Genomic DNA, 14,965 nt, shown 5'->3' on the forward strand with positions numbered 1-14,965 from the left:
CCAGCCGTGTCCCCTCCCAGCTTCTTGTGCAGCCCCAGCCTCCTCGCTGGTGGGATGGGGTGAGAAGCAGAAAAGGCCTTGACTCTGTGTAAGCACTGCTCAGCAATAACAAAAACATCCCTGTGTTATCAACACTGTTTTCAGCACAAATCCAAAACACAGCCCCATACTAGCTACTGTGAAGAAAATTAACTCCATCCCAGCCAAAACCAGCACATGTCCTTAATAGCCTGAAAGTCAGACAGTCAATATACCTGACATAGTTTAAGCTACCAAGGCAAATGAAAGCTGTTCTGTGGTGAGGTGATTGCAGATCTATGGCCATAATCATTTTTTGTCTGTGAATGAGAAAAGAGGAAGGTGGGAAAAACTTCTCAGCATTATTTCCGTGGAATCTCAGGAATACTTTTCCAAAGTCACAATGCTTTTTCTAATATTGTAATATTCACTCTCCATGTGTTTGTATGCCTAATTCCTTTTTTTGCCATACATGCAATCTAATACTGGGTCTGACTGAAATCGGAAAAACCTACTCAGCCCAGTGGCTAAACAGTTAAAAATGTCATTCTACAATTTACCAGGTCACTGTCACAAATATGTTGCTAGGTGACTGCAGATGTTATCAGCCACTAAAATGCATGCATTTTCCAAATGTAGTCATCAGATAATTTTCAATGGAGTGATTGTGTGTTACAATAAAGTTGAATGCCTACTTAAGGGTCTAAATACTTAAAAATATATAAGCTAATTTGAATTATATTGTAAACTGTTACTTGCCATGAAAGTAGTGGAAAGGGATCAAAATTTGGGGTGCTTTGACCAAGGGTTTCTTGAGATTCAGCTCCCTAGGAACTGCAATTTTACACTATCTCTTGGGTTTTGTAACTTCTGTGCATACCTAATGCTCACATTCTGCATCTAATTATTCTACAGCTGATCCCTGTTGATTGGCATTTCTATCAGCTAGTGATATGACTCATTAACCCTTTTGGAAAGCAGTCTTTCAAAAGTTAATAACTGCAGAGTTTGAAACTTCAGGCTGACGTACCCAGTCGTAAAACCACATGAACTTCCAGGCAGTTTCAGATGTCATTCTGGGAGCTGATTTTTATCAATATAAGGAGTCTGGTTCACCTTGTAGGTCAAGACTCCCAAATGTGGGCTAGCTTTCTGAGCTCTCATTCCCGGTAATGGCAAGGTCGTCCGTTTCACCAGTGGGGCTTGGAGAGCTGCTCAGCTCAGTAGATGTAGGTCTTTACATCAGGGTGAGCTGAAGAGCACTCCCAGACTCCTGGAATGTACTAGCTGCATTGGCAATGACTATAGCACAAATTTAGATACTTAGCTCAGGTGTAAAAACCTACGTTAAAGGGTTTTTATCTGCAAGCTGACTCCACATTCCAAATGATAGGTGCAATAATTGGATACAATTATTAGATACAGTTATTTTTTAGTGTGGAAATCAGACTAGATGATCTACGGATTTATTCTGGCCTCAATATCTGTGAATGTACATTGAGTAGATGTGAGGTAGGGTTCAAAGAACATGCCACTGCTTTCATATTTCCTAGGCTTTGAACTGTAACATCTGTGTATGCTCCCTGGTTCAATGTTCGTCTAGAACGATGGAGAGATTACTTGGAGTAGTTGGGCAGGGACTTGCAAGATCACACTTTTCAGCCCTAACCAGCCTGGATCAGAGGTATCTAGATGTGCATGGATTTAAGTGTAAACTGTCCATAGAGAGTAATGTGCTAGTATTAAATCCAAAAATATCTCCTCTGGCTTAGGAAGTTCCCGGGCCACCAGTGGTGTCAGACCTGGCATTTATTCTGAGAAAATACCACGATTTATTATTTTTACATATTCTGCAATTTTTTCCCTAGGCATCCACTTTTGGCCACATATCAGAGACAAAATACTGCACCAGATGGATCTTGGCCTGACATCTGTGGCCATTTTTATGTTCGAAGGGCTCTGCAGCACCGACTGTTACCCATTATGACAGTATAGGTGACATAGGGATTTCCAGCAGTGCATGGGGTTCATGTCATTGGTCTCCAGGGTGTAGTGATAGGTATGGGAAGAAAATATCATGGAATAAATCCTTAATCTTTCTGGCAAAGCTGAAGGGAGGACAGCCATTTGTGAAGTTTATGGTTGCTGTAGGTGCAGTGTTTAAATGTAGCTTAGATAGCTGTATTTGCTATGCCTAAGCTAAATCTGGTTTTACCACATCAAAAAAGGTTCAGACAACATATAATGTCCATGTACTCTGTTCTAAAAGAGTTACGTAGCGTTTCACAGGTTGTCTGCTAGAGGCTGTGCTGTTATGCTATTGCTCCACAGAGAAGTGGCATTGTAGGAGAATCGTTGTTCTTCCTCTTAGCTTCACTAGCATCAGATAATATAACAAGAGACAGTGGCCATGAATTCTGGCTTGGGATGTTCAGGCTGGACCAGGTGACCTCTGGAGGTCCATTCTGACCAACATTTCTAGAGTCCATAGAAGACCTAGACTCATCTGAATCAGTAACGCAAGGCAGCTATTCCAGAGTGTCTGGGATGGCTCCACATATTTATGTGATGGCAACTGAATCATGCCCCCTGGTCAACACACTTCATGCAGAGTGATGCAGCTGGCCAGTGACTAGACAAACTAGGTGTTTGACAATTCACCAATCCATCAGGTGGATTTTGGGATAACCTAGTGTATCACCTGACCTGCCCTTCGGATGTTACTTCATACGTTCTGTGTCATATCTATGTGAATATTACAGGTGCCCAGTGGTGTCTCCAACGGCACAACACACTTGAGTTTAGGCAGCTGAATCAAGCCTTGGATGTCTCCTGGGGTGAGCAGAAGGGATTTTGCTTTTTCATCTGCAGCAGAGCAGGTTTCAGGATATCCTCAGCGGCTTGTTCACCTTAAATAATTGTTCTCTGCAAGGCTGTGGTTGGTACTTTTAGCTTGCAGGATCCCAGCACCATGTCAAAAAAATACACAAGCACGCCACTACACCAATGTCGATCTGGGATAAAGCCCTGCTGTCAGGTTACATTTGTTCAAAAAATGTAGTTGCCTAACGAGGGCTACAGGTCAGAGTCATGTTCACAGTAGCTCATTTACACATTGTTTGGGTTTGCCTTGTTCTTTTTACTGTCATCCAAACTGGAGCTGGGCAGAGGTACCAGGCTTACTGGTTTTATGGGGAAAAGCCACTCCGTAGCAGTTCCCCCGGCGGCAGTACGCACCGTGACGCAGCCTGTATCCCAGTTCCATATTGACATTTTAGCACAGACACCAAAGGGACCTGAAACGCTGAAAAGCATCTGTAAGAAGGCCAAGCACAGCAGTATGCACTGTAGGGACGGTAAGGTGGTCCATCTGTCCTAGAATGGCTTGATGGCATCGTGAGCTGGGATGTCTGCCTTGTTCCAGAGTGTAGTAGATACTCCATGGCTGGACTTTTGGATCCCTGGAGGCTATCACTGCTGGTGAGAAAGAGGGAATACCCAAAGCTGATGACTGAACTGCTGTCCCAGATAAAGCCACTGCGGAGAAAGAGGAGATTCCCACTAGCCAGCACCTCTTCCAGTAGCTGGCATCTGAAGGATTCAGGCCACCACCAGGCCATGTGAGGAATACTGCCTTTCTGACCTTTTCCTTGTTTCGTTTTTGCATTTATTTGTTTCTCCTCTGCAATCCTAAGCTTTTACCAGGCATGCAGCCAGGTCTTAGGCACTTTGCTACCAGGTTATGTTAGTACGGCCGCTCATACGATCACCAGCCCCCGCTGAGGAACGTGATTCCAGCCCTGCTCCACCTTGCTGGCTTTGTTGGGTGTAACACCCCGTGAAATCCTATCCTTTATAAAATGGAAAGCGGTTCACAAAAAAGTGGTATTTGGAAACCCAGCTGTGTCAGTTGAATTGGCATACTTAAGGGGAGCATGAGGTGGGGACAGGACTGCGTGGAAAACAGGAATGGGAAGGCGGCATCAGGCTGGCAGCAGGGGAGCTCTGACCACGAGCCCACCACAAACCTCGTCTCACCACGTGATGCTCCTTCCCGTTGTCCACCTCCAGTGCCTCCATTCATGGAGTGGATGAAGACCATGGGTCATACATGAGATGCTACCACACAAGGCAAACGCTTTTACCTTAGCTCTGCCTAATTAGTCCTTTACATTAATTCCAGGTAAAACCATGGGCCACCTGTAGATTTAAGTTAAAATTACTTAAATCAATTGTTACTCAAGTGCAATTGCTGTAGCTCCCTTGTTGTGTGCCATTCATGGTGCTTCCCAGAAGCCTGAGTACCCTTGCTTTTCTCAGTACAGTTGTTGGGATCTCTTTAATAAAATACATTCCTACTGAGATTTTTTTTAATGCAATGTCAGAAGTTTCCAGAAAGACGTTTAAACTGTAGAAATATAAGTTAAAATTACTTAAATTTAAAATTCATTCTCTCTCTTGAATCTGAACAATAGATTGGCCAGATCTTGGAGCAAAACTTCCAAAAGGAGCCTCCCATCACATGAAATGGAAGGATGGAGTTGTGCACCACACACTCTGAAAATGGAGGGAGTATCGCAGGTACAGCGGCCAGTTCCACGGCCACCCCGTTTCCCCTGCTAACGAACTACCTGAAACTCAGCCGCCGTTGGCAGAGCCCAACAGCCACTGCCCAGGTCCCCTCCACTTGTTTCGTGCCGCCTCAGTGGACAAAGAGATATTACTTGTCTGGTGGGAACAACAGTAGCCCTGGTACAAATATTCTCCTTTCATTTTCTGGTTTTTGGAGTTTAAGTTTCCACTGACTCTGTATTGTGACAAAGTGCCAACCACTGATGGGAATCTTCCATCTCTATTAAGAATTTTGGACACATAATAACAACAAAGGATTAAGATAGCTTTGCTTGAAAGCAGAAGTTAAATGAGGTTATTTAGGAAAAGGCAATCTTATTTCTTTAAAGTATGACTTCATTATGTGAAAACATCATTAACTAACATTTATTTGGAAAATGCATATTTGTATTTTAAGACTACTTTTTAGCATTTCCAGACTGAATAATTTTTTTTAGAATATGTTTATTCTGGAATGAGCTATCGCAGTTCTGGGTGATAGGATCAATCGAGAAACTACCAGCCTATATGCTTAACAACAACAACAGTAGTAATAGTAGTAATAGTAGTTATAATAATAATAAAAAACTTTTCTTAATTCTGAATAAACCTGAAAATGTGGGAAAAGCTCAGGTTTATGTTTTGTCTTTTTCCTTTGTGAGACAAACATGAGTTTCTGGTGCATCATTTGTTCCTGCCTTACAAGCTATTTCAGTGTACTGAGATTTACAGGGATCTGTTTAGTTTATCCCTACTTTGAGAGATGACTTGATTACAGTATGTAAGCATTATCAGAGGAACAAAACACTGGAAACTAAGAGGTGTTTAATGTAGCAGAGACAAGAATAACATGGAAGAAAAGCTACGAGTTAAAGCCTTATTAGCAATGAATACTGTTTTAACAACACATGCAAATAAGATTAGAACAGATTACCCAATGAAAATGGTGCCTTCTCCATTACTTTTTGTCTTCAGAACAGGCACTTGAATGTCAAGGTGATGGTGACCTTTTCTGTGATAGTCTTGTGTCTGGACCACTCCGTCAGGCTGAGGGAGATCTGGGGGGGACCTGCTCTAGGGGCAAAGACCAGAACACCAAATTTTCCTCTTCTAACACAGTTCCCTAATCACCATCGGGCAATTATCTCTCTCCATTGGCTCTAAAAGGAAAACAAGTAATAATTTAGATTAACTTAGATGGCTAATGATTTTTCAGAGATGTAGCGTCTACAAGAACTTCCCTAAATTAAGCAGACTGGATCCTGCTGTAATATAAATATGCTCTTGGTGACCAAGGCTTCAGTATTTCTGCCTTCAATTCAATGGACAAGGGTGCAGCTCCCATCTGCTTAGCTCAGTCTTCTAAAGGGGTTGCACACAACGGTAACTCTGTACTAAAAGCCTGATACATTTAAAATAAACTTTTTAAATGGTGGGTTGTAGAAACTGTCACAAAATTTTAAAAAGTGGAATTTTCCTACAGCCCACTAGAGAGGTGTTAAGTAATTTAAATAATGTGTGTGTGTTTATTTATTTAAAGGGCATATTAATTGTAGTTTAATGGGCCAGAGAACTTTGCTGTTTCAAAATAAAAAGTGATTAACAGTTGAATATGCTTTCTAAAGCTGTTGCATCAGCAAGCACTGTTCAGACTGTTGATACTTTAATAATTTGAAAAGCAAATTAAATTCACTCTCCAGTGTTAATATACATTGCACATATAAACAGGCACCCAGATTCTCTCATTTTGGATGAGACCATGACTGTATTATCAGAAACATTTCAGAGAAATCTATTTACTGGTTTATCTTCAGCACAAAGCACCAAATAATATGGAGCCAATATTTTGTTTTTGCACGTGAAGCACTGCAATATGGTCCTGCACATCCCAAGACTGGTGTTGGGACGAATAAGTCAGCTCTGTCAGGATGCAGTTGTAGCTCCCTTGTGTGTAGTTCATGGTGCTTCCCAGAAGCCCAAGTACTTTTGCTTTTCTCATATGGATGTCGGGATATCTTTAATGAAGTGCATTCCTATTGAGACCCCTTTTAATGCAATGGCAGAAGTTTCCAAAAAGACGTTTAAACTGTAGAAATCTGTAGGACCAAGCCTGTCTAGGGTACCACTGACAAAGTCTGCTTCACTTTCTGTATAGCTTGTGCTGTTACCGAGGGCCATTTTGTACAACAGGAATCATTAAAAATAAACAGAGTAATTCTTATTCCTAAAGCCTGTATTATTGGCTTTATTCCTAATGACTTTTGACATAACTCAGTAAACTTTCGTCACTCCCACTGTGCTGGCAGCGTGCGCTCCAGTGTTCCCATTGCATCTGTCCATCAGGTGAATTTAATTTTCCTGCAGGCTTTACTTATCAGCATTTTGTTGCCTGATTCTGCCTGTGTGGCACAAGGCTGGTTTTGAGAGCGTGCATGGTCCATGTGAACTGCTGAAAGCAAAAGAACGAGCCATGGTTTAAAGTTTGGGGCGTGCTGGTAAGTTGGTATGAAGATCGGTGCCGAGAATTAGGCTAAGTAAGTTAATGGGAAGGCTGCCTCTTGGCTCTGAGGTGCTCAGGGGACTAGAAAGTGTGGGCCTGGAGACTTTTTACTGACATACCGATATTCTGTCAGAGAGAACATACACTTCGAACACGGGATGAAGTAACTGGAATTTGTTTTGCCTTTTTTTTTTTTTTACTTCATTTGACCTGTTTACACATGTCTAAGCCTCAAATTCCAAACCAAGCTTTAATCCCTTCTCCTCCGGAGCCCTTGGAGGTAGAAAACAAAGTTGTGGTAAATCATATCGTTAGACTTTAATAGCCAATGAACAGTAAGTAATATTTTTTCCTCCCAAGGGAATTATTTAATGTTTAATGAAAATACCAATTTGCATAATTCACTTGCAGTATAAAGGTCACCATCGGTCTGTCACTAGGATAACAGGGTAATTACTTAAGATAACTATCTTCCAGCCATAAAAGAATGTTAATTTGTGGAAAAGGACAATTTAAAATGATTGTGTTTTAATTATTATATCATCTTTATTCTATTTTTAAGAATGTCAGAACTTCTGCAGCAGAGCTCTCAAAGCTGTGTATCACTTTCTCAAAGGCAGTGGATATTGAGACCAAGCAGAGCAGGCTTCTGTACTAGCTCCTAAAAACCTTCGATTTGCTCCACTCTTTTCCATCTGTCTTGTTCACCTTCAGTATTTGACAGTTAACATCTGCAAATCTACATAAATGGCAACAAGATCCATAAATATGAGAAGTCTGAGGGAGTCGGAGTGACGGACCAGCGCACAGGAAGGTGTCTCGGGCAAAGACGTGGCGGTCCCATGCTGTGTCCCCTCCAAACGTGGGGAATGTGCTCACTCTGTGGCGGGGTCAGGAGGACCCTGCTCCAAACAGACCACTCTGCCATACTCCATCACCAAACCCTGTTGGGTCACGAATAAAATATTATCCAAATGAGGGCCCATTTCTTTTTTATGTTGTGATCTAAGAGGAAATAGAGAGTGGCTTTTAGTAAAGCACGACTAGGCCAATAGCTGGAAACCTGCTGAGCCTTTGCACAGCCAAGCCCAGCCAAGGACATTAGACATCAATACATTCACATAGGAGGAAGCAGCTTATGGAAACATCTGCTGGAACAGCGTGTGAACCCCAGCTATTGACACCCCTACAGCTGCACGCAATGGGCTGCTTAGGGCCAAGGGCCACCACCACGCCCAGATGGTTTGCAAGGAAGATCCAAAACTGGCATCCAGCTGCCAGCTGTGCTGGAGCACTCTGCATTCCCTAAGGAGTATGTGTCAGAACTGGCCTGCAACAGGGGCTTCCTAAATTGCTAGTACGTGCATTGCAGCCACACTCATACAGGAGTATTTGTGGCCTTGGAGCAAACAGCGTCACTTTATACTTCAGAGTACGTCCTCCTGCTCCTCTGGGGAGACTCCTACCAGGGCCATACGCAGTGCTTGTAATGATGACACAATCTAATAAACTCCTTTTTCCCTTCACTGTAAAGCCAGGATGATTTCTCTCTCATACTGTTGGATGCACAAAGGGTGTCTTTAATACTGGGAAGTGACTCTGTGAGTTACTTACATACTGTTTGCAGAGGGACAGACCTACTTTTTCAACTGAGCACAATAGACCAAAACCACACTATGTTTCATTTAATGATTGCTCCTGCACAAAGCTTTCAAATAATAAGCACTAACCTATTTTAAACCTGAGCAAGCTAAACATTTCATTTAGTATTCACTTGACTCCACTTTAGCTCATTAAAGCCTCTGCTGCATTGGAGAAGGTGAAGAGGGCAATATGATTAAGACAACGTGATTAGGACAGGGCAGACGGGGTTTCTCTCAGCTGAGAGCTGAGGAAATCCTGTTCTTCCCTTTAAAGAGATGCAGCGGGCAGCGCTGGTCCCCATGGCCAGGCCAGGATGGTGGTGAGCTCCAGGCACCAGGTTTCTCTGCCTCGGGTACTCTGCAAGGTGATGCCGCAGGGATAAGCCTTGCACTGCGCAGAATGACCCCAGCTGTTTACCTGCACGTCCCCAGAGCAGTATTTCTTAGGGATATGATATTGATAACTCCTCAGCTCCCCTCGGCTGTGATCCAGAAAGCATCTTATTGCATTTACACAACTAATCATACATATACACGTGTTAGTTGCCACTGTGAAATAAAAGAGATGCAGCAACTATATTAATAAAATCCTGGCAGCGATGAAAAGATGACGGATGCCAGCCGAGTCTGTTGTGGTGTCCCTGCCACAGCAACAACGAGGTCCTGCAGGTGTTAGGGCTGATGCCCTGGCCTGGCCTCGCCCTGGCCCCATCCCCAGGGAGGTGCCCGATGCCCAGGGCTGGGGCGGCCCCCGCTGCCCCCCACCGGCCCTGCTTCCTTGCAGGGAGCTGAGGCACGCTGGCTTTTCATGGCCAAGGATGTAAATGTGCAGTTGCTGCAAAATCCATCTTCTGTTTGCATTTAATCACAAAACTTCTTTTTCCACCTCCTCCCAAATTGAGACCCAGGACAACAGTATAACAGTCAATGCTGGATTTAGATGGATTTGTGGTCAGAGACTCCTCTGCTCCACAAGCCCTCCACCATCCATGGAGCCAGGTATGACCACTTCAGGCCTAATTTCCACCTCCTTCCCGGCTACCTTCTCAAGAGCCAGCTTGGTTGGGATCTGTGGCTGGGCACTTCAGTTTTGAATATAGGTCCTGTGTGATTTCCAAATGCAGAACTCTCATTAAAGAGAACTGGAGCACAATAAAAACAGGCTTTAGAGGACTGGCCTGTCTAGTCCGTCAAGAGGGCAATCCAACAGCACAGGGAAAAGGAAGGTCCTTATAGAATGGCATTCCTGACACACAAAGGTATATAAATACACACCAATGGCTTTTTGGGTATCCTTCCTGACAGTGGCCAATAGCAGATACATGGAAGAGCTTCCCAACAGCAGCGTTGTCATACATATCCCAGCCCTGAGCCATCTGAAGTTTAGGTCTCTTTAAATGGCATCTTTGTCTTTAAAACAATTAATGTAACTCAGCATCTAAAAATAATGCCATGGAGTCATACATTTCCTTGTTCTTCAGCAGTTCAATCATTCCAGCTACTCCTCAGTGTCATAAAACACATTTTGAGAAAGAAAAATATCCAAGAAGTTCCCTTGAGCAAAATATTTAAAAATAAACGCAACCTCTCACTCCTTAAAGCGCATACCTAAATCATGTTTTTTCAGAAGGCGCTGAAGGCTCTGGATGAGGATGGGGAAGTTCTGGCCGCTCCTCAGTGCCCGGAGGCCACGCGTGGCCGGAGCCACGGGCGCCCCGCCAGCCGACGTACAATTCAGCCTGTGCCAAGTTCTCACTCGTGGTTGTTTTCCCGCATGAGCTCAAAACCTGAAAACAACTAAACCAGTAAAAATCTGATTCTTCTCCAAAAAGGAGATCTTTGGTGGTGGAAGTCCCATGTATGCTAACAGAGGAACGGTGCATCAGCACAGGGCTCGGAGCAAACACCAGAAGCGCTGCTGGGGGACCGGAGCTGTCCCCGCTGCAATGCTGCACCCGCAGCCAAGAAAACTTACTCTCTAGCTGGCAGTGAGTAACATGAAGCAGGAAAATTGTCTTCATTAGTGTTACGCATTTTTCCCTCTTCAACCAAAAGTTTAAAGGAGGCGCAGAGGCATGGCTGGACCTCAAATACTGTGTTAACTGAATCTGCAAATATGTAAACCCCTGCTGTTCATGTTCTGTTGCTCAGGTGGTTTCTGGTAGCCCCCAAAAGAATCATCTCTAGAAAGCTGAAATTATTTAAAATAACAGTATCCTGTTCTCATACACTACAATTTTATATTAGTTTTCTTTGGGAGCATATGAAGGAAATGAGGTTAAGCCAAGACCTGGATTTAGGCACACATTTTTTCTTTGAGTACAAAAAGGAAAAGGTTGAGACACCTTCATTTAGGTGGCCTTGATTCATCACCCAGCGCTAGCTCCTGAACTTGCTATGTATCGTCATCCCTGTGTGCGACGAATACTTCTGAACACCCGGACCACAGGGGGTACCCAAGAACTGATGCACCCGCGTTTAGGAAGCTGGGAAGCGTTGCCCTCAGAGAATGGCAGGTCTCTAACATGAAACCCTCGGTGAGTGCTTAAAGCAAAACCAATCTGCCAGGTGCTCCAAGGGAAAAGAAGGTAGAAGCCAGACAGCATCTCCCCCTGCTCCACCTCTTCAAAGTAATTATGTGACCTGAAAGCTCATGCCTTAATTAGCCTGGAAATAAATTACACTGGCTCCTCCTGGTGGCTGATCACACCAAACTCAATACGCATGGATGTGGTTATTAGCGATTAGCACTCATCTTCATTTGGATGAGTAGCCATGCGTTTTATTTACACTGCAACGGAGCCTGGAGCCTTCAGCCAAAACCACCCAGCCTCCTGTTGTATCTGACACAAATACTAATGGCCACCACATTTGACCATTGCATCGTTAACTTTTTGCTAATCGTTGGCTGTTGATAACAGCGGCCTTCAGTAGCATGGCAGGAGGCTGGGAGGCTGCAGGGGTACAGCTTGCTAAGGGGGTATAACTGGTGTGCGCTGCTGGCATTCAGCTCCGGAAGGAAAACTGGAATAACGCAGCTAAAAAGCTTACTGGGGGAGGCAGTAACACATACAGTCAAATAATAAAGGGAAGCAGCTGGATTATGATTTGAGCCAGCTTGTGTCCCCTAAGCAAGCCCACCTAGGATTCAGTTTTTAATGGCACAACCCCCTCTGCAGTACTGAGGAGCCAGCGTCCCCCCGTCTGAGCAGGCTGGCCTCAGGAGGGGGAGTGTGGGCATGTCAGAGGACACTCTGAATTTTCATGGTAAAATTTGAATAACTATTCTGCATGAAAGCAGGCCCAGTGACTGAGCGTGCTGGCAGGCTAGCCCAGAGACCTGACTGCACTTGAAGGACTGTGGTTATAATTACTGTCACCATTGCTTGCATCAGGAATTACAACCGCGTGAATTTGGAGCCTCATCACTTTTAGTCTGTGCTTTAAAGCTGGCTCTCTCTTATGCACGCCCAGTGGTTTTCTTGACCTATTTTTGGACAGTGAGAAATTATTTATTTTTATAGCTAGACTTCCCAATTAACCATGATAATACAATAAGCAGGGGACTGAGAGGACAGGAGAGAGATACGTGGCTCTGCGCTCTTGCCCAGACTATATAACGCAACAGGGAGCAGCCTTGGATGTAGTACTGACTGGTGTTACAGAAAGCCATCTTACTGAAAATGCTGACCGGTGCTACAGAAAGGGGATGAGGATTACCTCAGACTGTGTTTTGTCAGATGTTCTGTGAAGAAGAAGTTCACACAAGCCAGAACCTCTTACAGGTGCAAGATATGAGACCTCTACCAGTTCCCTCTCCATCCCTCTCTTTCCTGACAGCTAAAGTGTTTAGTAATTGAACTGTATCAAAGGTATATCTGGTTGTTATGGTGAAATCATATAATAGCTCAGGGGAGCATTTGTATTTGTAACAGCAGTAGGATGAGTTACTGGGTTTACGGTCGAACAAATGGATCTGTGCTCCCCATTACACCTGCATGTTCTGTTGTAGCTCCAACAGAGGTGCTGTGGAGGCAGCCCTTATGTACAGCTCACATACCACGTTTGTGCTTCAGTCCCAACCCTTTTCTGTTAAGCCTCAATGAGCATCCATCCATGGCACCCTTGACCCTCAACGCTATGTCGTCTCTATGGCCAGGCAGTGCTGAGGGGCACAGAAGGAAGAGAAGCAGGAAGACAGAGGATATCAGAGTTTTCAACAAGCACCAAAAAAAAAAAAAAAGAAAAAAAAAGACAAGACCCTCCCCTCTTCCCTCAAGAATGAGAAAAAGGCCCAGAAAAAGCAGAGAAAAGACAGAAAAATGGATAGCTGTGGTCACAGATCTGGGCCAGGGACACAGGAGAACCTATCTGCTAATCTTCTCTGAGGAACAACACATTTTTCTCAGTTTGGAGATCAGGTAAGTGATGAAACATATACCCCACAATGCATAAAAAGGAAGGTTTGGAATAATTTAGGTATATATTTTAATGGGGAAATATAATTTAAACATGCAAATATGAACAGTAGTAGAGGTAATATGTATATAGCCAGTGGGAAGCCCTCAGGAGTTGGGTGGATCTGTAAAACTTAGCTTCCCCATGGCTTAAGGGACTGGTACAGGAGTGAACACCTCTTCAAGTGCAGTATCTCTATGAGGAACATGAGTGTGGGCATCTGGGTTGGACTGAAGCTCTGTCTGGCCTTGTACTCTGCCTCTTTTACTATCTTACAGCGAATCTCCACAAAAGCATGTGAGAACAAGACAATGTGTAGTTTTACCTCCCCGAATTGAATGTATTCTGGCCCAGCCTCCAACAATCTGTGGCTCAGGAAGTTCCTGAGCCAGAGGTAGTATCTTTACGTTTAGCAGTTGCTCATGGACGCCTGGCTGCGTCTGTTCTCCCAGAGCACGACTCCACGCTATTCACTAGCGTGCAGCTGTGCCAACTCGCTGAGAGATGCCCCACTGGTGTTGCTGTCCTAGTTAAGTGGCATGTGCTATATTTTCACTTTATCTAGGCTATAAAGTTAATATGAAATTTTTATAAAATGCAGCAATGAAAAATTGAGAGGATTATTTCTATAGGTGTGAAGACTTTGAAGGTGACAGTACTATATTTCTTTACGACTGACTTTGTGTTTGTTCCTGCAGTGCCCATTACGAGGATATCATGTGGCACGTTGGGAATAGCTCTGTGCTGCAAAAGACCTTTTTTTTAAGAAAAAAAAAAAAGGTACCCTTCTTCTTCTCCATATTTAAAGCAAACGGTCCATTTTCATATAATTGTTATGTGGAGTCAGAGGCAAATATTGATAGATAGTGACAGAATTTAATTTATTTCTTTGTTGAAGATTGATTTTTCTTGGGCTTCAACAGCACTGGCTGCCTTCCCAGAAATATCTCTGAATTTATCATCACTGGGTGCCAAACTGAGACAGAAGGAACAAGTTTTAAATATAAAACTCCTCAAAGTGTGGGGTCATTTCAGCATGATGAAGTTCCAGCCATAACCCTGAGTGCCATAGAGTGAGGACAGCTGAGAGGGATCGAGGCAGTGAATTAAAAGTGCCAATGGAGGGAGATCAGCTTTAGGGAGGGGTGTCCCTTTCTGCCAAGGGGTAATTACTCCTCACTCCTCACTTTTGGTTCATACCAAATGATCCTTCAGAGAATCCTTCCGGATCATTTCCTTCTCTGTCACAGTTGTGTCTAGGCAATGAGTGAAAGAAGTGAGAGCGTAAACTAAGACAGACTTGCCCATCTGCAATGTTTTGTAGGCTCCAACACTCAGAGCTACCACAGGAATCCGGCTGCTGAAATCATTGATGGGCACAAGTCTCACTGCGCGCTGCCTGGCAGAGGAAAGCTCATGGCCTCGCTTTCTCAGTCCTCCCTGCTGACCAACCTCGTGAGCTTCAGTAGCTCCCTCCTGATCGTTGTTTCCGCAGAGGAGCGGGATGGAGCCCGCTGCTGAGGCACGCGCAAGGTGGCATTCCTCGGAGGCACACAGAGATGCAGTTGCTGATGTGACGTGCACCATAATTATCAGCATGAGTCACTGGAGCTGTACACGCTTGTACCACAGCTGAGCTTAGCCATGGTGCTCGTCTAGTAAAGTATAGCTTCAGTATCTACCCTTAGTATCATCCCACAAGACAAATTAGGAGCCAAGGCAAAGTAAGTTGAAT

The 14,965-nt window shown here is 44.0% G+C and overlaps 1 long non-coding RNA gene across 2 annotated transcripts in view; it reads left to right on the forward strand.

The window, feature by feature from the left end:
• Positions 1 to 13,983, forward strand: part of LOC142406563 (uncharacterized) — a 35,674-nt gene extending 21,691 nt beyond the window's left edge. For both annotated transcript variants that reach the window (XR_012774610.1, XR_012774609.1), the window contains 2 exons: positions 12,932 to 13,193; positions 13,929 to 13,983. This is a non-coding gene — a long non-coding RNA (uncharacterized LOC142406563). The remainder of the gene's footprint in view (positions 1 to 12,931; positions 13,194 to 13,928) is intronic.
• The last annotated feature ends 982 nt before the right edge of the window (positions 13,984 to 14,965 follow it).

This window comes from Mycteria americana, chromosome 2 (genome assembly GCF_035582795.1).
Source record: "Mycteria americana isolate JAX WOST 10 ecotype Jacksonville Zoo and Gardens chromosome 2, USCA_MyAme_1.0, whole genome shotgun sequence".
Taxonomy (NCBI): Eukaryota; Metazoa; Chordata; class Aves; order Ciconiiformes; family Ciconiidae; genus Mycteria; species Mycteria americana.